Genomic DNA, 25,050 nt, shown 5'->3' on the forward strand with positions numbered 1-25,050 from the left:
TGAAGTCATCTTCCACACAGGTGATCTGAATAGAGTAGCCAATTCTTCTCTTTTTAAAAAAATGTATATTTTGTGTATTTACATTTCAAATGTTATCCTTTTTCCCTCACACCCTGGCATTCTGGGGAAATGAGCCTTCACAGGACCAAGGGCTTCTCCTCCTATTGATGCCAGACAATGCCATCCTCTGCTACATATGAGGATGGAGCATGGGTACCCCCATGTGTAGTCTTTGGTTGGTAGTTTAGTACCTGAAACCTCTAGGAGGTCTGGTTGGTTGATATTGTTTTTCTTCCTATGGGGTTGCAAACCCTTTCAGCTCCTTCAGTCCTTTCTCTAACTCCTCTATTGGGACTCCCATGCTTAGTCTGATGGTTAACTACAAGCATCCTCATCTGTTTCAGTAAGGCTCTGGCAGAGTCTCTCAGGGGACATCCATATCAGTTTCCTATCAGCCAGCACTTCTTGGTATCAGCAATAATGACTGGATTTGGTGTCATGATGGATCCCCAGGTGGGGCAGTCTCTGGATGGCCTTTCCTTCAGTATCTGCTCTACTCTTTGTCCCTATATTTCCTCTCATGAGTATTTTGTTCCCCCTTCTAAGAAGGACTGATGAATCTACATTTTGTTCTTCCTTCTTCTTGAGCTTCATATGGTCTGTGAATAGTACCTTGGGTGTTCTGAGCTTTTAGGCTAATATCCACTTATCAGTGAGTGCATACCATGTCTGATATTTTGTGACTGAGTTACCTCACTCAGAATGATATTTTCTAGTTCCATCCATTTGCCTGCAAATTTCATGATGTCTTTCATTTTAATATAGGAGTAGTATTCTACTGTGTAGATGTACCACACCTAGGTTGTTTCCTGTTTCTGACTATCATGAATAAATCTATAAACATAAGTGAGCAAGTGTCTTTGTGTTGTGGTAGTGTGTGTGTGTGTGTGTGTGTGTGTGTGTGTGTGTGTGTGTGTGTGTGTGTGTCCAGAAGTGCTATAGCTAGATCTTTAGGTAAAACTATTGACAAATTTCTGAGAAACCAGCAAATGGATTTCCAAAGTGCTTGTATAAATTTGCACTCCCACCAGCAATGGAGGGGTGTCCCCCTTGCTCTACACATCTTTGTCAGCATGTGCTATCATTTGAGTTTTTGATCTTAGCCATCCTGATGGGTGTAGGATGGAATCTCAGAGTGGTTTTGATTTGCATTTCCCTCATGACTAAGGACATCGAACATTTAAGTGTTTCTAGGGTATTAGAAATTCCTTTGTTGAAGAATACATTTAGTTCCATATGCCATTTTTTAACTGGGTTATTTGGTTTGTAGATGTCTAATTTCTTCAGTTCTGTATATAACTGGGCATTATACCTCTGTCAGATGTAAGGTTGGCTAAGATTTTTTCCCATTCTGTAGGTGGTTACTTTTCCCTATTGAAGGTGTCTTTTGTCTTATAGAAGCTTTTCAGTTTCATGTCATGCAATTTATTGTTGATCTTAGTACCTGGGATATTGGTGTTCTGTTCAGGAAGTTGTCTCCTGTACCTATGTGTTCAAGGCTATTCCCCACTTTCTATTCGATTTAGTGTATCTGGTTTTATATTAAGTCTTTGATTCACTTGGACTTGAGTTCTGTGCTGGATGATAGATATGCATTTATTTTCATTCTTCTACATGTAGACATCATCCTGTTAGACCAGCACCATTTGTTGAAAATGCTTTTATTTTCCCATTGTGTGGTTTTTGCTTCTTTGCCAAAACTCAACGGTCTATAATATGTAGATCTATTTGCAAATCTTTGATTCAATTCTATTTACCAACATGTATGTTTCTATATCATTACCATGTAGTTTTTATTACTACTGGTCTATAGTATAGCTTGAAATCACAATTGAATAATACTTCCATAAATTCTTTTATTGTTTAGGATTGTTTTAGCTATCTTGGGTTTTGTTTTTTTTGTTTGTTTGTTTGTTTGTTTTGTTTTTTAAAGAAATGAAGTGGAGAATTGCTTCTTCAAGGTCTATAAAGATTTGAGTTTGAATTTTGATGGGAATTGCATTGAATCTACAAATTGCTTTTGGTAGGATGATCATTTTAAATATGTTAATCCTACTGACCTATGAGCATGGGCAATCTTTCTATCTTCTGATAGCTTCCTCTTTCTTTTTTCAGAGACTTGAAGTTTTTGTCCTACAGGTCTTTGTTTTGCTTGGTTAGAGTTGTTCCAAAATATTTTGTATTATTTTTGTCCATCGTAAAGTATGGGTTTTTCCTCTAATTTCTTTCAGAACATGCAAATATACTTACAGAAGGTCCAGACACTGGTTCTAGAGAATAAAAGTGCAACTTCAATGTTTAGGAATATATATGTACATTCACATGCATTTTGTATGCAATACAATTATTTTTTGAAAAAGATACCATGGATCTGCAGGAGAGTGTGGAGTATATGAGAGAAGGTGCTTACGTTTTATGGAAATAAAGGGAAAGGGCAAATGTAATTATATTATAACCATAAAATTAAAATACTAGATGCATATAAAGCACATGAAGACTAAAATATTCTTCGCTTTATTATTTATTCTACTAAATGTATGTTTTCTTTGTCTCTTTATAATTTCTAATTATTTTGGTATTAAAAAAAGGCTCTTTGGGAAAAAAGAAATGCTTTTATCTACTCTCAAAGCTAATACCATGGCTATAAGTAAGATAAGTAAGGTAAGAAAATATTTCTAGTTTCTAAACAGTTTTGAAAGACTTCTCTTTGATTTCTACACAGAGTCAGAAGATAATAGTTTTACCTCAGAAGAGAACAGTGCTGTCCACTTGCTTGAAAAACATCATTATGTGAACATTATTTATAATAAAAAAGCTAGAGTGTGTTAACTTGTTTCTTTTTGATGAATCCTTTGCACAATGATTATATAAGGCTTGTTCCTGAAGTTAATCCTATAAAAATCCAGCTTTTTAAAATATTAGCTGAATACAAAGGAAATTTATTCTTTGATCTTTTACCACTGATTCTTATAGCTTACTTATTAGCAATAATGATGATGTTGTTTTACCTACTTTGAAAATAACTTATTAGAATAAATGAAGAAAAATGAGGTTAAAGTCATTAGAACTAATGAAAATTTACTTACCATGTATAATTTCACTGTAATGTAGATTTCATTTATCCTATTATATTAAAACAGGTGGAAGATTTCTCAAAATGCTTTAAAGCAATACTGACTAATTTTAAAATTTATATTTTCCATTTATGTTCATACACATTAATATCAAATTATATGTGATTAAATATTATTTAAATACTGCCAATATATGACCTGTATCCTTCAAACTCTCAAATGCATAGAGATAATTCTAATCCATTTACTATTTTATTATTATTTGCACATTACCTCTGTTGCTATTTCTTTTAAAATAGAAACAAATGACAATTAAAACAAAGAAATTAAACAGGAAGCCAATGTGTTTTATTTGGAGATGATGTTGTTTCTAAGCATGTATACAGGTCTTGTTATCAATCACAAAGATAAACTGAAGTTTATACCAACAAACAATACATAGTATGTCAGTGAAGATGAAGAAAACAGCCACTTCTCTTTGTAATACAGCAACTGACGGTCAAAGCCATTATTTCTTATGCTAGGAAAGGCTCTACCACTCAAATATATCTAAAGTTTCCACTCCCTGATAAATAGAAACCAATATATGCTAACCAAAATCTAACTTGTGACTTAATAAATTTACTTTGACATATACTATTTTTTCAAAAGGGAAAAGTAAATAAACTAGTGTACAGGAATTTCCCTTAATTATCTGATTGGCTAAGAAAGAAGCCAAATAGCTAACTACTGGGTTAAAATGAGGAGGTGGGTTTTCCAGGCAAAGAAGGAAGAGGAGAGAAAGAGGAAGAGTTGCAGGAAACTGCAAACAGAGGAGGACAGAGGGACTGTTTTTTGGAAGGAAGATGGAATAGAGGTGCATGGCCTAGGGAAACTGCAAGTAGTAGGGATTTCATAGCTAGGAAAAAGGTTGTGCAGTGGCAGATCTGCCCAATATAGTCATGCAGTTTATAAATATACAACTGAGTTGTGGGTTTTTGGTTTTTTTTTTTTGTTGTTTGTTTGTTTGCATGGGTTTATTGGATTGGTGATTCCCTGTAACAAAGTTGTGTTTTCCTTGAATGGGCTTATTGTAGTTAGAGATTTACCACAACAAATTAGAAACAGTATTTGAGAAGAATGACACAGGTAGAGAGTTGTTACTTTAAGGCTTTGCTCCTTTACATTCTCAAAGGAGAACAAGAGGCTAGATTTAATGACCACATAGTGTTCTAGAGCAGAGCTTATGTTTCTGTAATCTCTAAATATGCATTTTCATGTCTTTCTGTTTTAGAGAGTTTTCTTTTGAATAAAGGAGCAATGTTAGGTGTAATGCAGATGTCAATTAATTAATGTCATAATCCCTTTATAAATATTAAAAATATATATAATAATATGCATGTTCAAATACAGTCACAGACATGGGCTCAGCTATCAAAAGAACATTTTGTTAGTTGTGGATGCAAGGACAAGAAAGCAGATATATAATTCAGATTGCCAACAAAATAGCTAATGAAGAAGATTTAAGTTACACCTTTAAATTAACATTTGTGTAACCATAATATGTAATATTCTAGAAAGGCATTTTACCTATTGTGTAAATTTTTATCTTTATATATTTAGTTTTTTTCAAATTACTTTGTAAACTTAATTTATTTTCTTAATCAAAAAGAAGTTTATTTGTGTTAAATTTAGAATATTTAGCTTTCCATTGATCTTTCCATTACTTGCCAGATAGATGCTAACAGCGCTCAGAACTGGGAAGTTAACACCCAATACCACATTTTCTAAGACTTTCCTCAAGGCATTGGTGATTGTAATTTAAAAATAAAGGAATTTTGTTGGGGATTTAGCTCAGTGGTAGAGCGCTTGCCTAGGAAGCACAAGGCCCTGGGCTCCGGAAAAAAAAGAAAAAAAAAATAAAGGAATTTTAATTAGCATTGGAAATCTAAGTGATGATGGGTTTCAAGAGCTAAAGATCAGATCTTTTAAAAAAGGCTTTGTTTTATTTTGAAGGACTCAAACCTGAAGAATGCCTCCAATAGAATACAGTATGTCCCAACTCCTAAATTAGTAAAGTCATCATTTCACCTTAGAGTAGGAGAATTATAAAATGGAATCTCTAAATTATTACATATGTAAATACATCATTTTAACAGTCATGTTTGCTAGCAGAATTATGAAATAAAAACAAATTCTACATTCAAGGTACAAAGAATAATGTTCTTTCACTGTTTTATTCAATTCCATCCTATTCTTCCTTGTTTTCCACCCCTTATTTATTTAAAGTCATGGTCAAAGCCAAGAGATGATAATTTTCTACACTCAGTAGTCCTTGATATCAGTCCTATATACAGCATGTGTCCTGTAATGGGCCCAGGACTCCCAGGATTGGAGAATTTGACAGCATGATTTAGGTGTGCTTAGGAGGTCTGTGACTCTGAGTCTAGTGCCCAACGCAAGCAGTCGGCACGATTAAGGCTATTATATTATACTGACCTGTCATGCACACAGACTTCTCCTATTGTTCAAATTGAATTAAAACAGGCAAAAATACTTAATATCACAGAAGCTGCATTATTAAGACAAACTTCCTTTTGCTGCTGATTTTATATAATCGAACCATGGACAGCCAGGGCAGGAAGGTGGTGGTGTGTGACAATGGCACTGGGTTTGTGAAGTGTGGATATGCAGGCTCTAACTTTCCAGAACACATCTTCCCACCTTTGTTTGGAAGACCTATTATCAGATCAACCACCAATGTGGGAAACATTGAAATCAAGGATCTCATGGTTGGCGATGAGGCAAGTGAGCTGTGCTCCATGTTGGAAATGAACTACCCAATGGAGAATGGCATCGTGCAGAACTGGGATGACATGAAGCACCTGTGGGACTACACATTTGGACCAGAGAAACTCAATATAGACACCAGAAACTGCAAAATTGTACTTACAGAACCTCCCATGAATCCAATCGAAAACAGAGAGAAGATTGTGAAACTTAACCAGTTTTCTGGTGTATATGTAGCCATCCAAACAGTTCTGACTTTGTATGCTCAAGGTTTACTGACTGGTGTGGTAATGGACTCTGGAGATGGTGTCACTCACATTTGCCCAGTATATAAAGGCTGTTCCCTCCCTCACCTTACAAGGAGGCTGGATATTGCTGGGAGGGATATTACCAGGTATCTTATCAAGCTGCTGCTGTTGCGAGGATATGCATTCAACCATTCTGCTGATTGAGACAGTTCTCATGATTAAAGAAAAACTTTGTTATGTGGGTTAAAATATTGAACAAGAGCAGAAGCTGGCCTTAGACACAACAGTGCTAGTTGAGTCATATACTCTTCCAGATGGACATATTATTAAGGTTGGAGGAGAAAAATTTGAAGCACCAGAAGCTTTATTTCAGCCTCATTTGATCAATGTTGAGGGGGTTGGTGTTGCTGAATTGCTTTTTAACACAATCCAGGCAGCCGACATTGATACCAGATCTGAATTTTACAAGCACATTGTGCTTTTTGGAGGTTCTACCATGTATCCTGGCCAGCCATTGAGGTTGGAACGAGCTTAAACAGCTTTAGAACGAGTTCTGAAGGAGATCATGGAAACTTTCCAGGGTGGAGTCAAATTGAGACCCACCTAGGGCTTTGTAATTCTTCAGTGGCACAGTCATAGACATTGAATGATCCCCCAGAGCTGGAGACCCTCACTCAAGTCTTGGGATGACGTGACTGACCCCCCCCCCCCAAGAACTCAAACAAGACCATCCTTGCTAATCACATGAGGTTTATGGATAGGAACCAGTGCACTGGGGTCGAGACTCATATCCCACGCAGGGGCAGTGGAGTTCGACCACGAGGGCGGGAGAAAAAAGTATTTAAAGGGCTGTGAGCCCCCAGGGGGTTGAGGGATGGCAAGGGAATGTCAAAGATACCTGAAGTTGCAAGTTGTTTTGTGGCTCCAGGAGATAAGGGGCCAAAGGTTTACAGGCCCCTTGGTTCCTGGAACAGAGCCTACTAAATCAGGAGGGTTGGGTCCTCAGGTCCTCACTATTTTTATCTCTTGTCCTGTCCCGGTAAAAGTTTGCCAGAGTTGATGAAGCATCTGCATTTGAAACATATGTGGTTAGGCTTGGGCCAGCTGGTTCCTGGAATGCTCTCTGCAGGACGCAATGGCAGGAAGGCACAATGAGGACTTAAACAAACATCACAGGGGCAGAACAGTTACTCACACAGGGTGATAAGCAAAGTAGTTCTCTTGCATTTTTAACAATCTGTCTTCCTGAATCAGGTCCTGTTGCTGAGTTTTAGACTAATTTAAAACTCTATCTCTCAACGTCGTGAAAGACAAAGACAACTTTTGGATGACCAGACAAGAGTACCAAGAAAAGGGTGTCTGTGTGCTGGAGAAACGGTGTGACTGTTCAATAAAATAGCAGGCTTGTCCCCATCACACTTCTAATGCTTTTCTTTTTCCCTTTATAAAAAAAAAAAAAAAAAAAAAATTCTTTATTGCCAATCTTTAAATTCATTCAACTCCAGGATGAAAAGAGGCCTCTCTTTCCTTTGACAGAAAGGTCAAAGTTTTTTCCCTGTCTTGGGGAAGCTTTGCTGAATTCATTAATATGGGTAAACCTTTGTTTGAGCAGCCGGTTCTCTGAACCTAAAGTGAGGACAAAGGTTGCTGCTGCATCATTTCACTTCATTCAAGATATTCTTCAGGCCAGTCTTTGCTTGCACTCTGCAGCTGTGGAATTTAGTTTTAGTGCTATAGGTGGGTATATCTCTTTATTAACATAAGAAAAAACTTTCCCAGGAGCTCTTACATAGTCTGGGCAGGGGTGGTATGGGATGGGTGGGCAACCCTGAGCCCTTGAGGGCATTTCCTCTGTAGTGTTAGCTCTCAGCAGTTACCTGCTGCTCCTTTTTTAGTACCTGAAGTGTCTCTGGTTAACATCTTAGGGAAATATTCAGTTAAGAACTAAGGTGTTGGGGTAGAGTTTTGTGATGAAACAAATGATTTGGTCTTTCTATTTGTGATTTTTGGGTTTCTTCTGGGTACAAAAGATAGATGAACCTCATTGCGTGCTTTGACTTGGTAAAGGTTTCTTCTTTTGGTCTGCAGGACTGTTTCCATGTGACAGGATAAAAGCAAGCCTAGAGGCTTAGGGGATGTTTGCTCTTTCAGTAAACCTATCAGCTGGGAGTATATTTCCTAGACTATCAGTGAAAAAGCTTTTGCTAGGTCAAATTGCAGATACAAAATTGCTCAAGGGCCAGCATTTTGTAAATGCTGTTGTTTTTTCTGGAAGCATTGAGGTAATGATACCAAGTTCCATTCTTGAAAGCTTCACGTTTATGTTCCTGATCAGCGCTTCTCGATGAAAGCAGCTGTACAGAGAAGTCGTGGCCGGAGTTAACAATAATTGCTGTGTTAGCATTGACATTGGGACTTGGTGCCAGCTGTGTTGTGTTGTGTTTTCATGAGACCTGGGACTACAATTTTAGCAACAACAACCACAATAGAAAATTTACCAGTAGTCACCTTGTCTGGTCAGTCATAGAGGCCATTTCCCAGCCCTCTCTTGTTCTTGCAGGAAGAGTGCAGACCTGTCAGGAAACCCTATTCATGAGTCCTGTTGGTATTGTCTGTCAATTCAGAGACAATCGGATGGTACCCAAGTGTGAGGTCTACCTAACACTGAAAAATGAAATGAGAAGCTGTATCACAGAAAATACAAAATGATGATTCTGAGAGAAATATTTTCCTTCATTTCAGAATATTCTTTACTAATGATGAATTTGAAAGGATGGCTTTTTTTTCCTTTTTCTTTCTTTTTGGATGCTTAAAATCAGAATTTTTAATGGATTTTTTTAAGGTAACTTTATAATATATTTAGTTTTAATATATCATTGAGATTATTTTTTTATGTGCTTTTTAATGGCTACATACAAATTTATTATTCTTTTTGATAGTTGAGAATTTAAACTAAATATGTAACTTTTGTATTAGTCAGGATTCTCTACAGTTACAGAACTTATGGAATATCTCTGTTTTTTAAGGAAATTTGTTGTGATAACTTACAGTCTATCATCCAACTAATCCAACCACGGGCAGCTCTGGATGGGAAGTCAAAGAATGTAATAGTTATTCAGACCCAAAGACTAGTTGTTTCAGCTGGTCTTCTGTAGGTTCCAACAGATGTGCTGACAAATAAATGCAAGCAGACAAGAAGAATCTTCCTTCTTCCAATGTCCTTATGTAGATCTCCAACAAAAGGAGTGGCCCAGAGGAAAGGTATCTACCACCATTCCTAGATCTGGGACTTGCTTTATCCCAGGCTGACCTGAATCTCAGAGATCTGATTGGCTCAAAATTTCCTGGGATTAATGTGTGTACTACCTTGCCTGGGCCTAAGTTTTTCATGGCCACTATGGCTCAAGATCTCTGTGCCAAGATCCAAGTCAGAAACTTGTTTCTTCTAGCCTCAATCCATATCAGATTACAGGTGAGCCTTCCAGTTCTGGATTGAAGTTCATTCCAGATATAGTCAAAGTAACAACCAGGAATAGCCATTACAACATATATTTATCAAATCTACTCTTCCATGTCTTCCCTTTCAATTTCTTCCCTATCTACCCATCAGTTTCCTTTTCACTAACTATGAATTATGATTTTATTAAATCACTAGATTATACTCAGTATTCTGCACATGCATGAGTTTAGAAGCAACTATTGGTATCTGGGCAGTCTCTATTGCCCCACATCTTTTACTGGAAAACTTGAGTCTTGCTTCGCTTAGCAGTTATAGAGGCGCCAATAGTTCTTCAACTTTTAGATGGTACTTCAAAGTTCACCTCGTTCGTTCTGTTCTTCATCTATCTGAGCCTTTCTGAGGCTGTGAATGCTATCTCAACTACTGTGAAGTACTATGTACATTCGAAGTACTTTGACTGGAAAAACACTAGTGTTAGGCATCTAAACTTCTGGTAAATTACAATATTTCTGTTGTATCTCCTGACAAGATTCTTGAACTTTTGGAAGAGTAATACCATAATGGATTCTTACATTGACTGGAATTAATGGACTCTTATGCATGTTGTGCAACTCTGGATCATCTTGTTAACATAATCTACATACAAAAAGAAGCTTTTTGGTGAGGTTGAAGAATACACACTTGTCCATAATAGGTGTAACAGTAAGTCTTTAGAGTCAGTTTCATACTAGGTCATTATCAGAATAGTAGCAGATCCTCCCCATAGTCTGTGACCATTCTATCTGTTAATTCTTGGTCCTCATAATATTGCTTGAGTATGAATTTCAATTTGTAGAGTTAGCCTTAAATAAAACTGGAAAGGTTTATTTAACTCCATGATATCAGGTTGTTTTTCGGCCATAAGGTAACTATAATATATTTAGTTTTAATATATCATTGAGATTATTTTTTTTTATGTGCTTTTTAATGGCTACATACAAATTTATTATTCTTTTGATAGTTGAGAATTTAAAACTAAATATGTAACTTTTTTGTATTAGTCAGGATTCTCTACAGTTACAGAACTTATGGAATATCTCTGTTTTTTAAGGAAATTTGTTGTGATAACTTACAGTCTATCATCCAACTAATCCAACCACGGGCAGCTCTGGATGGGAAGTCAAAGAATGTAATAGTTATTCAGACCCAAAGACTAGTTGTTTCAGCTGGTCTTCTGTAGGTTCCAACAGATGTGCTGACAAATAAATGCAAGCAGACAAGAAGAATCTTCCTTCTTCCAATGTCCTTATGTAGATCTCCAACAAAAGGAGTGGCCCAGAGGAAAGGTATCTACCACCATTCCTAGATCTGGGACTTGCTTTATCCCAGGCTGACCTGAATCTCAGAGATCTGATTGGCTCAAAATTTCCTGGGATTAATGTGTGTACTACCTTGCCTGGGCCTAAGTTTTCATGGCCACTATGGCTCAAGATCTCTGTGCCAAGATCCAAGTCAGAAACTTGTTTCTTCTAGCCTCAATCCATATCAGATTACAGGTGAGCCTTCCAGTTCTGGATTGAAGTTCATTCCAGATATAGTCAAAGTAACAACCAGGAATAGCCATTACAACATATATTTATCAAATCTACTCTTCCATGTCTTCCCTTTCAATTTCTTCCCTATCTACCCATCAGTTTCCTTTCATAACTTCATGAATTATGATTTATTAAATCCACTAGTTATACTCAGTATTCTGCACATGCATGAGTTTAGAAGCAACTATTGGTATCTGGGCAGTCTCTATTGCCCCACATCTTTTACTGAAACTGAGTCTTACTTCCTTAGCAGTTATAGAACGCCAATAGTTCTTCAACTTTTAGATGGTACTTAAAGTTCACCTCTTCGTTCTGTATTTCATCTATCTTGACCTTTCTGAGAGCTGTGAATGCTATCTCAACTACTGTGAAGTACTATGTACATTCGAAGTACTTTGACTGGAAAACACTAGTGTTAGGCATCTAAAACTTCTGGTAAGTGCAATATTTCTGTTGTATCTCCTGACAAGATTCATGAGACTTTGGAAGAGTAATGCCATGTGGATGTTACATTAGGCCTGGAATTAATGGACTCTTGTTCTCTGCATGTTGTGCAACTCTGGATCATCTTGTTAAACATAATCTAATACAAAAAGAAGCTTTTTGATGAGGTTGAGAGATGCACTTGTCCATGGGTGTAACAGTAAGTCTTTAGGAGTCAGTTTCATACTAGGTCCATTATCAGAATAGTAGCAGATCCTCCCATAGCGTCTGTGACCATTCTATCTGTTAATTCTTGGTCCTCATAATATTGCCAGGTATGAATTTCAATTTGTAGAGTTAGCCTTAAATAAAACTGGAGAAGGTTTATTTAACTCCATGATATCAGGGTTTGTTTTCCAGCCAAACTTTTGTCTTACCATATTAACAGCTGGATAAGACTGATGGTTATTTTCCTCCCCCAAAATATACATAGTACCTTGCATCACTCTGGATGCTATGAGCAGGGGTTGGATTTTCCACATTGATGCAGCTTGATACCTCCATGTTTCATGATGTTTTCTTCAGGAAGATTTTACCTTCAGGCTCTAAGTGCTACCAAGAGCTAATACCATTAGGAAGTTTGTGCAACCTTTCTGACTAACAATTGCAAAATCTGTGTTAGTTTGTGATGTCAGGTAGGGACATTGCCATTCTGCTACATTGTAAGGCCATTTAGACTCTTCTTATACATGTATATGCTTATATTTTTATGAAGCATTAATAGTAATAGATACACATATGATTATTTCTGCAGGTGTTTAGTTACTTCACCCCATCCTTCTTTTTGTACCTTCTTTTCCCATTCCCACTCCTAATCTTATCCCACTGTTCTGCATATCTCCTTAATACTAGACATGTTCTATCCAAGCCCCCATTATGCTTTACTAGCATTCGATCCTCTATAAGTATTCTAATTTCTTAGCATTTACATATTAATGCGAACATAGGATGTTTGATCTCCTGGGTATAAATCAGCTCAATCAGACATATTTCCACCTCCATCTATTTACCTGCAAATTTCATGACTTCAGTTTTCTGTTAAGAAAACTATCCCATTGTGTAAACATACAATACTTTTATTTCCCATTTATGAGTTGATGAACACTCAGTTTGTTTATATTTCCTGAATATTATGACTAGAGCTGCAATGAATATGACTAATATCTCTACAGTAGGATATAAAACAATTTGGGTTTATGCCAAAGAGTGGTATAGCTAAATTATCCTGATAACTAAGGGTATTAAACATTTAAAAATATATAAATATATAAAAGTTTAACAGCCATTGTGTTTCATTTTGAGAGCTCTCTGCTTAGTTCTGTAAACTTAGTTTTTAATTGTTTTCTTTATTTACATTCCAAATGTTACCTCCTTTTCTGGTCTCCCTCCAAGAATTGTTCACCCCTCACTCTTTGCATTTGAGAGGGTGCTTCCCACCACACCCCCACCCAATCATCCCCTGCTCACACACCCCTGCATTCCCCTTCAGGAGCATCAAGGCCCTACAGGATTAGGCACATCCTGACCTACTGGGGCCAGTCAACAGGGTGCTCTGCTATATATATGCCTGGGACCAAGAACCAGCCTGCCCTGGACTGCAGGGCAGTCAGTGGAGGTTGGAGACCACCTTGGAGAGAATGGGAGACAAGAGACGAGAAGGATGCCAATACAAGAGTCTGATCAAGGCAACCAATTTTGTTTTTTCCCAAGGCTGAATTTATACCATAGCAGGGGTAACAGAGGGAGGGGAAAGCAGGAAACATCTATACAAGCCAAGGAGACTGTGCTCTTGTTGTCAGCTTATGTCAGGAGGATTTTTTTTTTCTCAGAAATGTCACACAATTGTCATATCATTAGGCAACCTGACATCAGATGTATTTCTCACAAAGGTCACAAGTTTGTCATACCATTAGGCAACCTGACTACCAGATGTGTTTCTCTGAAAGGTCACACGTTTGTAATATCATTAGGCATTCTGACCACCAAATTGGTATTAGCCTTCTGAAGCTGGCTGGGGATTTTCCATTGTCCTGATCTCTTAATGAACCCAGTCATACTTAACTCTAACTATAACATCAATAATGGAGGGTTTGGGCATAGCTCCCACCATCTCCCCCTTCCTTATAATCAAATAAAAGGGTGACCAATGGCCATGCTGTCCTGGAATGAGACCCTCTAGAACAGCATCTGTCTTAGGTTAGAACAATATCTGTCACATGAATCTCGTGGCAAGGGTCCATCATGGGATAAGGCAACAGCTAATAGCAGCCCTCCTGTGTTAGGCCCTTTATTCATGAGTAGATCGATCTCTTACCCATCATTGACTGTCCAGCTCTGCACATAGGGGTGACAATTTGTTGATGTCTCAGTGAAGGCATCAGAACAACAGGCATAAAAGAATGTTGGCCTCATTTGGCTCAAAGACATAAAGGTCCTTGCATGGGCTGGGAGGAGATGTGTAGGTGAGCTTGGCCCTCATCAAAGTCATCCTGCATAGCTAGCCTATGATAATATACCTGAATAGGTTTTGTTGCCTTATTATCTACCTGTTCTTTAATAATGATGGTTAAATGATTAAATGCCCAAGGGTCAAAAGATATAAGCAACAGAAGGACTACTAGGGGAGCCCAAGAAGGAACGAGCAGAGTGAACAACCAAGGGGAGGTAGAGATCCAATTTTGATACCAGCTCTCGGCCTTTTCTCTTTCTCGATTTCTCTTTTCTAAGCCTTCTCTGACCTTTTTCATGCTCTCTTTAACCATTCCTAAGACACAGGAAGTATCCAAGCACTGCCTTTCTCTCACAAACCAGAATTCACTGTGATTGCTCAAAGTTGGAAAATTAAAGGTAAAAAGCCAATCAGGTATCCCATGAATGTTATGTAAGAAATAAGCAAACCCCAAGTCAACACAGTATCAATGACTGAAAGTTAAATAATATGTTGATACAAAGAAGGAAAAGATAATATGTTGACCAGCATTATTGAAATTCCCAAAATATTTTGCAGGAACCCAAATTGAATTGTCTATTGGAATTATTTTGGGAATTTCAATAATGGTGGTCAACATGTTGTGTTATCCAAAATCCCAAACCCTATGAAAGGTATCACATTGTAGAAGAATACATACCTCAGCTGTCCTGGAGTGGGTAGCAGAAGTTCCAATTTTTCTTGATTGATGGCATGGCATTGGACTCGAAACAGTGCTGCTATTTGAGCAAGCAGCTCCTCTTGTTGGAGTGCAGTCTGTAGATGAAGTCCCATGTGGGGAATTTCAACAGATGGAAGTCCTAGGGACTGCATTGTCCTGGGCCTGCCTAGGATCACACACAAAGCCTGGAGCTCTGGTGCCAGGGTAGCTCTAGTCGGACTGGTGGGGAGACCACTGGGCATAGTCCGATCCTAGGGAGCCCAGTGTCTGGAAGGAAGAACCCCCTAGAGGGGTTGACATTATCAAAAGCTAGCTGTTTAATAGAGGGGTTTTCAGGCTCTTGGACACCAAATAAGCTGTCTCCACCAAGAGACCAGGGGAGAAAAGCATTTGAGCCTCTCGCGTGTTGAAAGGAGGCTTGTCTAGGAGGGGTGTGATCCGACTGAAGCCTCAGGTATCAGAGAGTAAGCTATAGTCAGAGATAACTGACTTGCCTGGGCTATAAGGACTTTTTCCTTTGCCATTCCTGAGGCAGGAGTCATAGTTGAGCTGGACTTCCTGCTTCTTACATCCAATAAAGAGATTTCTAACACTGGAGTATTGACCTTTAATAGAACTACAGCCCTCTCTGTGCCTCTGAATTCCAGGACTCCAGTAGCAGTCCCCAACTTTTCACTAAGCTGTCACACTGGGTTAGAGGCCCATGGAAATGAAAATATTGATCCTGACCTTGGCCACAGCTTCCAGTTGGAGTAGGTTGAAGAGCCTGTGCCAAGACTTCCTCTTTATATAATCCTAGAGTAAACACAGACAAAACCTGTTCTGAATTCTGTCTGGCAAAACAAAGTTCCTCTCAGTTTGCTGCAGACTCTTTCTGGAACAAGCAAGAGATTAGAAGAAACTTGAGTAGGACTGAGCACCTACATGAGAATGAGCCCAAGACAGAAGTTTCTCAAATGCTCTAGGCTCTTTGGTGGGCTGGACAAGGAGTCAGATATGTGGTATGTGGCCTGGACAGGGAGTTTGCCTGAGCCAATCACAGGTCAGGTGCCATAGAGGCCCAAATTACCCATGCCTAGTGCTATAATTCATGCAAGTGGCATAACACTCCTGAGACAATTCCAGACACTCAGAGACACAGTCTCCACTAAGAGGGGCAAGTAAGTGGTGGAAAAATGGAAGAGAAAGAGAAACAGAAGGATGTGGGCACAATGAACAGAGGTGGAACTAGTGATTCGAGGGTAGTGAGGAACAGCCTGATGTGAGTGCTTGGTGATGGCATCTGGGATTATGATGAAGTCCTAGGCTGTGCTACCAATTTGGACCATACTTACATCAATGTCCTCTGCAGCAGCAGGGGCTTGATACCACCAAAGTTGAAGCAGATGTCTGGACTACTGCATAGGAACCTGTTGATGTCTAAGGGTTATACAGAACTGGCCCCACCCCTTACCGGACAATTATGGTATAGCTGGTCCTGGGTGCAAGAGAGCCAGAGAGTTGACCTGCAGTACTTGAGAGAGTGGGCCCCATGCACTGCAGGATTTTTGAGTAAGCCATACCCTGTGTTTAATAACAAGTTGGGAGACCCGGCTCTGACACTCTTCTTTTGTGAACTGACATGTACAAGGGAGAAATACCTTTCCCCCTCATTACTAGCAACAGGTGGGAAACCTTGCCCTGGGATCATAAGATCCATGCTTTAGCACTCAAAAGAATGGGCCTTGCACTTTACCTGGGCAACACAGTGTATCTGACTGTTTTGGCAGCAGAATTGGTGAGCTGGTTTTGAGGGTATGAGCATGGGAGAACTGGCTCCAAAACTTGCCTAACATGTGGTGACATGGGCAAAGGAATGTTGAACCCTGCTCCTTGCTGCCAATGACAGGCAGAAGAGCTGGCCCCAAGGTCATAATAGCAAGAGAACTTGCCTTGTCCCTAACCATTGTACCTAACCTGGGCAACATAGTACAGCTGAACCTAGATGTGAGGACTGTACATTAGTCAACCATGAAGGTGTGAGTGTGGAAGAGCAGACCCTGCCTCTTCTCTGCTGGCCAGTGACACAGATGAGGGAGACATGCACTCCTTTTTTCCCGCACCCCTTGCTTTCTATAGCAGTCAAGTGTGCTAGCTCTGGTTTCATGAGAGTAGGAGAACTAGGCAAGTCCTTCTCTGGCTGTAGCACTCAGTAGAGCAAGCCCTGTACTTCACCTAATCAAAATCATCAGGATAGATCTAGCTATGGTAGCAGGGGTTCCTGGTGAGCCAGCTCCAAGGACATGAGAGTAAGAGAGATTGAGCTGACCAGGTCAGATACCTCTCAGGCACAGAATCAGGCCTTAGATTTGACCAACTCCAATGTTTACCCCATCAATGAATCACCATGGGGGTTGGGGATTTAGCTCAGCGGTAGAGCGCTTGCCTAGGGAGCGCAAGGCCCTGGGTTTGGTCCCCAGCTCCAGAAAAAAAAAAAAAAAAAAAAAAAAAAAAAAAAAAAAAAAAAAAAAAAAAAAAAAAAGAAAAAAAAAAAAGAAAGAAAAAAAAAAGAAAAGTGAATCACCATGACACAGGACAGTAACAGGAAATCCAAGAGCAATCCCATTGAGATTCTCTCGTATTGATATAGTAATGCAAGGCAGAAGCCAGACAAATAAGTCTTTGCAATGAATATTTGCAAACAAATCAGTATAAAGGCTTAAATAAGGAATACACTGTGACAGTATAGTTTCTATAATGAGATTTTTTTTCTTTGTTGGGAGATACTTTGGAGTGTTTTTTTTGTACACTGTGTGAAGATGAGTTTTTCTCCTTGCTTGCCTAAGGTACTTTCTGATTGGTTAAAATATAAACCCTAGAGACTATAAAAACAGAATAGTAAGGTGTGATTTCCTGACATACAGAAGAACTCTGGAAAGGAGTCAGACATGGGAGATTCTACAGCCAGCCAGGGATGAAGAAGCTGGAGTTAGGGGTTAGGGGGTGGTAACTAACCAGCCATATGGCAGAATTTAGATTAGCATAAACAGGATTAGCTGCACCAAAAGCTGAAAGCCAGTCACCAGAAGGGTCAACATACCTGAGAGCAGAGATAAGACCAACTCTTCTGCACCGAGCATCCTGCCTGGTGGCCTCAGGACACACAAAGTCAGAAGTCCTCTGGGACAGGACACTTCCAGTCTCTGGCTGTGCCTAGAACTGAACTGAACTGATGCCATTGTTCCCTGCACCCAAACCAGTCCAGAGAGAGCTGAACTCCAAGAAGTGCAGGCAATACTGAGACCTCAGCAGAGACCACCACTTCTGCCTACTTCTGCAAACATTCCTGGCAGGAGAGGTAACTGCATAGTGTCTCTGGATATAGGAATATTGGAACAGTCAGCTGCAGGAACCTGGTTTCTTCCTGCTCCCAGAACTGAGCTGAACCTGTCCTACAGCTTACTGTACCCAAATCCTGGGTGGTGGTGGTGCTGCTGCTGCTGCTGGTGGTGGTGGTGTTGAGAGCTAAACCCTGAGAAGTTTGGACACTCCTGAGAACTCAGAGGAAACAAGTACTTTCAACCCACATTCCTGACCCAAGAGGAAACTGCCTAATGCCATCTGTGCCCTCTGGGCACAGGGACTTAGGATCACTGAGGGGCAGGACCCTTCCAGTTTCTGCCTGCACTGAGAGTTGAAAGCCAGTCACCAGGAGCACTTAAACACCTGAGAGCAGAGAGCAGACCAACCCTTCTGCACCAAGCAATCTGTCTGGTGGCTTCAGGTCACACAAACCCAGAAGCAGCTCTCTGTTCCTGGATCCTGCTGAAAGAAAACAGGTGTACAGGAGTGCTAACACACAGGCCTAGAGGAGGGTCAAGCCACTCTCAGAGACAGCAAGACAAGCTGCTAACACCAGAGAAAATGTAATGGAAAGAGGCAAGCACAGGAATCTAAGCAACAGAAACCAAGACTACTTGGCATCATCAGAGCCCAGTTCTCCCACAAAAGCAAATACTGGATATCCAAACACACAGGAAAAGCAGGATTTCGACTTAAAATCTCATTTATGATGATGATGGAAATTAAGAAAGACATAAGTAACTCCCTTAAAGAAATACAGGATAACACAAATAAATATGTAGAAGCCCTTAAAGAGGAAACAAAAAATGCCTTTAAGATTACAGGAAAACAACCAAACAGGTGAAGGAATTGAACAAAAATATGCAGGATTTTAAAATGGAAATAGAAACAATAATAAAAGCACCAAGGGGGACAACTCTGGAGATGCAGAAACCTAGGGAAGAGATCAGGAGTCACAGATGCAAGCTTTACCAACAGAATACAAGAGATAGAAGAGAGAATCTCAGAGACAAAAGGTACCCTAGAAAATATCAATACACTCATCAAAGGTAATGTAAAACACAAAAAGCTCCTAGCCCAAAACATCCAAGAAATCCAGGACACAATGAGAAGATGAAACCTAAGGATAATAGGTACAGAAGAGAGTGAAGACTCCCAATATAAAGGGCCTGAAAATACCGTCAACAAAATAATGGAAGAAAACTACCCTAAACTAAAGAAAGAGATGCCCATAAACATACAAGAAGCCTAGAACTACAAATAGATTGGACCAGAAAAGAAATTCATCCCTTCACATAATAGACAAAACACCAAATGCACAAAACAAAGAATATTAAAAGCAGTCAGGGAAAAAGGTCAAGTAACACATAAAGGCAGACCTATCAGAATAACAACAGATTTGCCACCAGAGACTATGATAGCCAGAGGATTCTGGGCATATGTCATTCAGACCCCAAGGGAACACAAATGACAGCCCCGGCTACTATATCCAGCAAAACTCTCAATTAACATAGATGGAGAAACCAAGATACTCTATGACAAAACCAAATTGACACAATTTCTTTCAATAAATCCAGCCCTACAAAGGATAGTAGATGGAAAACTCCAACACAAAGAGGGAAACTACACCCTAGAAAAAGCAAGAAAGTAATTCTCCTTGCAACAATACCTAAAAAAAGAGAGAAACACGGAAAAAATTAAACCTCTAACAACAAAAATAAAAGGAACAAAAATCACTATTACTTAATATCTCTTAATATCAATGGACTCAATTCTCCAATAAAAAGACATAGACTAACATAGAATACATAAAGGGGACCCAGAATTCTGCTGCATATAGAAAACACACCTCAGAGACAAAGATAGAAACTACCTCAGAGTAAAAGCCTGGAAAACAACTTTTCAAGCAAGTGGTCTGAAGAAACAAGCTAGATTATCCATTCTAATATTGAATAGAATGGACTTTCAACCAAAAGTTATCAAAAAATATAAGAAATGACACTCCCTATTCATCAAAGGAAAAAATCCACCAAGATGAACTCTCAATCCTAAACACCTATGCTCCAAACACAAGGACTCCTACATTCATAAAAGAAACCTTACTAAAGTTCAAAACACACATTGCACCTCACACAATAAGAGTAGAAGATCTCAACATCCCACTCTCATCAATGGACAGATCATGGAAACAGAAATTAAATAGAGACATAGAAAAACTACCATAAGTTATGAACCAAATGAACTTAACAGATATTTATAGAACATTTTATCCTGAAACAAAAGAATATATCTTCTTCTCAGCAACCCCATGGTACCTTCTCCAAAATTGACCATATAATTGGTCACAAAACAGGCCTCAACAGAAGCAAGAAGATTGAAATTATTGCATGTATCTTCTCAGATCACCATGTGTTAAGGCTAGTCTTCAATAACAACAAAAACAACAGAAAGCCCACACATACATTGAAGTTGAATAGCACTCTACTCAATGATAACTTGGTCAAGGAAGAAATAAAGAGAGAAATTAAAGGCTTTTTTGAATTTAATGATATTGAAGGCATAACATTCCCAAACTTATGGGACACAGGGAAACGAGGGCTAAGAGGAAAACTAATAGCTCCTTAGAGGCCTCTAAAAAGAAAGAGGAGAGAGCATAGATTAGCAGCTTAACAGGACACCTAAAAGCACTAGAACAAAAAGATGGAAAGAAGTAGAAGGCAGGAAATAATCAAACTCAGGGCCAAAAGCAACCATGTAGGAAAATAAGAAAAAAAGACTATACAAAGAATCAACAAACCCAGGAGCTGGTTCTATGAGAAAAACAACAAGATAGATAATCACTAGCCAGACCAACCATACAGCACAAAGAGTGTACCCAAATTAACAAAATCAGACATGAAAAAGTAGACATAACCACAGGATCTGAGGAAATACAAAAAATTATCGGATCCTACTACAAAAGCCTATATTCAACAAAACTCGAATGTCTGGAGGAAATGGACGATTTTCTAGACAGATACCAGGTACCAAATTTAAATAAGGAACAGATAAACCATCTAAACAACCCCATAACTCCTGAAAAAAATAGAAGCTGTCATTAAAAGTCTCCCAGCCAAGAAAATCCCAGGACCATATGGGTTTTATGCAGAATTCTATCAGACCTACATAAAAAACCTCAAACTAATACTGTACAAATTATTTGATAAAATAGAAACAGATGGAGCACTAACGAATTCCTTCTAAGAAGCCACGATTATGCTTATACCTAAATCAAACAAGACCCAAGAAAGAAAGAGAACTTCAGACCAACTTCTCTTAGGAATGTCTATGCAAAAATATTCAGTAAAATTCTTAATTCTTGCAAGTATAATACAAGAATAAAAGATACAATCATCCATCATCAGCAAGTAGGCTTTATCCCAGGAAAGCAGGGATGGATCAACATAAGACAAACAAACAAAAAAAAAAACAAAAAAACAAAAACAAACAAACAAACAAACAAAAAATAGATGATGATTTCATTAGATGCTGAAAAAGAGTTTGACAACATTCATCACCCCTTCGTGATAAAAGTCCTGGAAAGATCAGGAATTCAAGACTCATACCTAAACATAGTAAAAGCAACATACAGCAAACTAGTACCTACGATTAAACTAAACCAAGAGAAATTTCAAAAGATCCCACTAAAGTCAGGGACTAAACAAGGCTGCCCAGTCTCTCTGTACTTATTCAATGTAGTACTGAAAGTCCTAGTCAGAGAAATCAGACAATGAAAGAGGTCAAAGGGATAAAAATTGGAAAGGAAGAAGATCACTATTTGCACATGATATGGTTGTATACTTAAGTGAGCCCAAAAGTTCCATCAGAGAATTACAAGGCCTGATAAAAAACTTTAGCTCAGTGACTGGGTATAAAACCAAGTCAAACAAATCAGTAATAGCCTTCCTCTACTCAAAGGATAAACAGGTTGAGAAATAAAATAGGGTTATGACACCTTCAAAATAGTCCCAAACAATAAAAATAACTTGATGTGACTCTAACCACCAATTGAAAGATCTGTATCACAAGAACTTCATGTCTCTGAAGAATGAAATTGACAGTGCCAGAAGATGGATAGACCTCTCATGGATTAGAAGGATTAATATAGTAATAATGGCCATTTTTTTCCAAAAGCAATCTACAAATTCAATACAATCCCCATCAAAATTCCAATTCAATTCTTCATAGAGTTGGAAAGAGCAATTTGCAAATTCGTTTGGAATAACAAAAAACCCAGGATAGCAAAAACTATTCTCAACAATAAACAAATTCTGGGGAAATCATCATCCCTTACCTCAAGCAGTATTACACAGGAATAGTAATAAAAACTGTATGGTATTGACACAGAGACAGGAAGGTAAATCAGTGGAATAGAACTGAAGATCCAGAAATGAACCCACACACCTATGGTCACTTGATCTTTGACAAAGGAGCTAAAACGTTACAATGAAAAAAAGATATCGTTTTCAACAAATGGTGCTGGTCCACTGTAGGTCAGCGTATAGAAGAATGCAAATTGATCCATTTTTATTGCCCTCTACAAAGGTTAAGTCCAAGTGCATCAAGGTCCTCCACATCAATCCAGAAACACTCAAACTATTAGAAGAAAAAGTGGGGAAGAATCTTGAACACATTGGCACTGGGGAAAATTTCCTGAACAAAACACCAATCGCTTATGCTCTAAGATCAAGAATCAACAAATGGGACCTCATAAAACTGCATAGTTTCTGTAAGGCAAAGGACACTGTCATTAGGGAAAAGACCTTTACCAATCGTACATCTGATAGAGTGCTAATATCCAAAATATACAAAGAACTCAAGAAGTTAGATTCCAGAGAGCCAAGTATCCCTATTTAAAAAATGGGGTACACAGATAAACAAAGAATTTTCAGCTGAGGAATTTTGAATGACTGAGAAGTACCTAAAGAAATGTTCAACATCCTTAGTCATCAGGGAAATGCAAATCACAACAACCCTGAGGTCGCACCTCACACCAGTCAGAATGCCTAAGATAAAAAACTCAGATGACACCAGATGCTGGAGAGGATGTTGAGAAAAAGGAACACTCCTCCATTGTTGGTGGGACTGCAAACTGGTATAACCAGTCTGGAAATCAGTGTGGAGGTTCTTCAGAAAATTGGACATTACCTGAGGACCCAGATATACCTCTCCTGGGCATCTACCCAAAAGATGCTCAAACATACAAAAAAAAAAAAAAAAAAAAAAAACAACAAAAAAAAAAAACACATGCTCCACTATGTTCATAACAGCTTTATTTATAATAGCCAGTAGTTGGAAAGAACCCAGATGTCCTTCAACAGAGGAATAGATAGAGAAAATGTGGTACATCCACACAATGGAGTACTACTCAGCTTTCAAAAACATTAACTTCACAAAATTCATAAGCAAAATTCATAGGAATGGACTAGAAAATATCATTCTGACTGTGGTAATCCAATCACAAAAAAACATACATGGTATGCACTTACTGATAAGTGGATACTAGCCCAAAAGCTCTAATCACCAAAGATACAATCCACAGACCACATGAAGCTCAAGAAGAAGGATGACCAAAGTGCAGATGCTTCACTCTTTCTTAAAACGAGGAACAAAAATATTCATAGGAGGGGATATGGAGGCAGAGTTTGGAGTAGGGACTGAAGGACCAGCCATTCAGAGCCTGTGCCCACATGTGCCCATATGTATATGTATGTGTGTGTATATATATATGTGTGTGTGTGTGTGTGTGTGTGTGTGTGTGTGTATATATATATATATATATATATATATATATATAGTCACCAAGACTAGATAAGTTTAATGAAGCTATGAAGGGAATGCTGACAGGAACTGGATATATTTGTCTACAGAGAGACACAGCCCAAGCATGTCAAATACATGGGAATGCTAGCAGCAAATCAGTGAACTAGAACAGGACCCCTACTGAAGGAATTAGTGAAAGGATTGAAAGAGCTGAAGGGGCTTGCAACCCCACAAGAACAACAACGCCAACCAACCAGAGCTCCCAGGGACTAAAGTACTACCCAAAGACTATACTTGGACTGACCCATGGCTCCAACTGCACATGTAGCAGAGGATGGCTTTGTTGGGTACCAATGGAAGGAGAAGCCCTTAGTCCTGCTAAGGTTGGACCCCTAGTGCAGCGGAATGCCAGGGTGGAAGCGAAGGGGTATGGATGGGGAGGGGAGCACCCTTACAGTAGATGGGGCAAGGGATAGTAAAGGGGGCTTATGTCCGGAAAACCAGGAAAGGGAAAAACATTTCATATGTAAATAAAAAATTCAATAAAAAATAATTATGTTATATAAATTTTACCTTCTTGAAAGTGTTCTGGCTATTTTTATGATCTGTTTTTAACGATTAGACACAAATTCTAAATGACTTTACCTTTTAAACTTACTGCAATAAGTTTGATATGTTATCTCTCCTGTTAATTTTTGTTTATGGTAGTTCTGGGCAGAATGCATTCTCTTAACATTTTGGGTTGTAATGTTTGTATATATGTTTTGAACTCTTATTTCCACAAAATTGTCTTCCTTTTACCTATTTTTCTCTAACTCAATGAACCATGAGTTTTACTGTGTTTACAGGAAAGGGGGTAAGAAGTTACTTACAGGTATGATAAATGACTCAAGTACACCTGCATCATCGAAGTTCATCCCTGCATGGGTGACAGCACATTAAGTTAGGAATCTAGAGCACACTGCAATGTCTGAAGGCACTCTATAAGTGGAAGGTTAACCTGTTCATGTGCCTCAGTTAGTGTATACATCTTTCAGTAAGCTGGGCCTCCTTTCTGCTCCCTGCAGGCAAATGGACTGGTCTCAGAAT

General features: G+C 38.7%; 1 pseudogene across 1 annotated transcript; it reads left to right on the plus strand.

Annotated features, from left to right (window-relative positions):
* The first annotated feature begins 5,737 nt into the window (after nt 1–5,737).
* On the plus strand, nt 5,738–6,686 carry LOC116912288 (annotated as a pseudogene). The gene has a single exon (XR_004389439.1). The product of XR_004389439.1 is annotated as an actin-related protein 2-like (transcript).
* Nucleotides 6,687–25,050: the final 18,364 nt, after the last annotated feature.

This window comes from Rattus rattus, chromosome 11 (genome assembly GCF_011064425.1).
Source record: "Rattus rattus isolate New Zealand chromosome 11, Rrattus_CSIRO_v1, whole genome shotgun sequence".
NCBI lineage: Eukaryota > Metazoa > Chordata > Mammalia > Rodentia > Muridae > Rattus > Rattus rattus.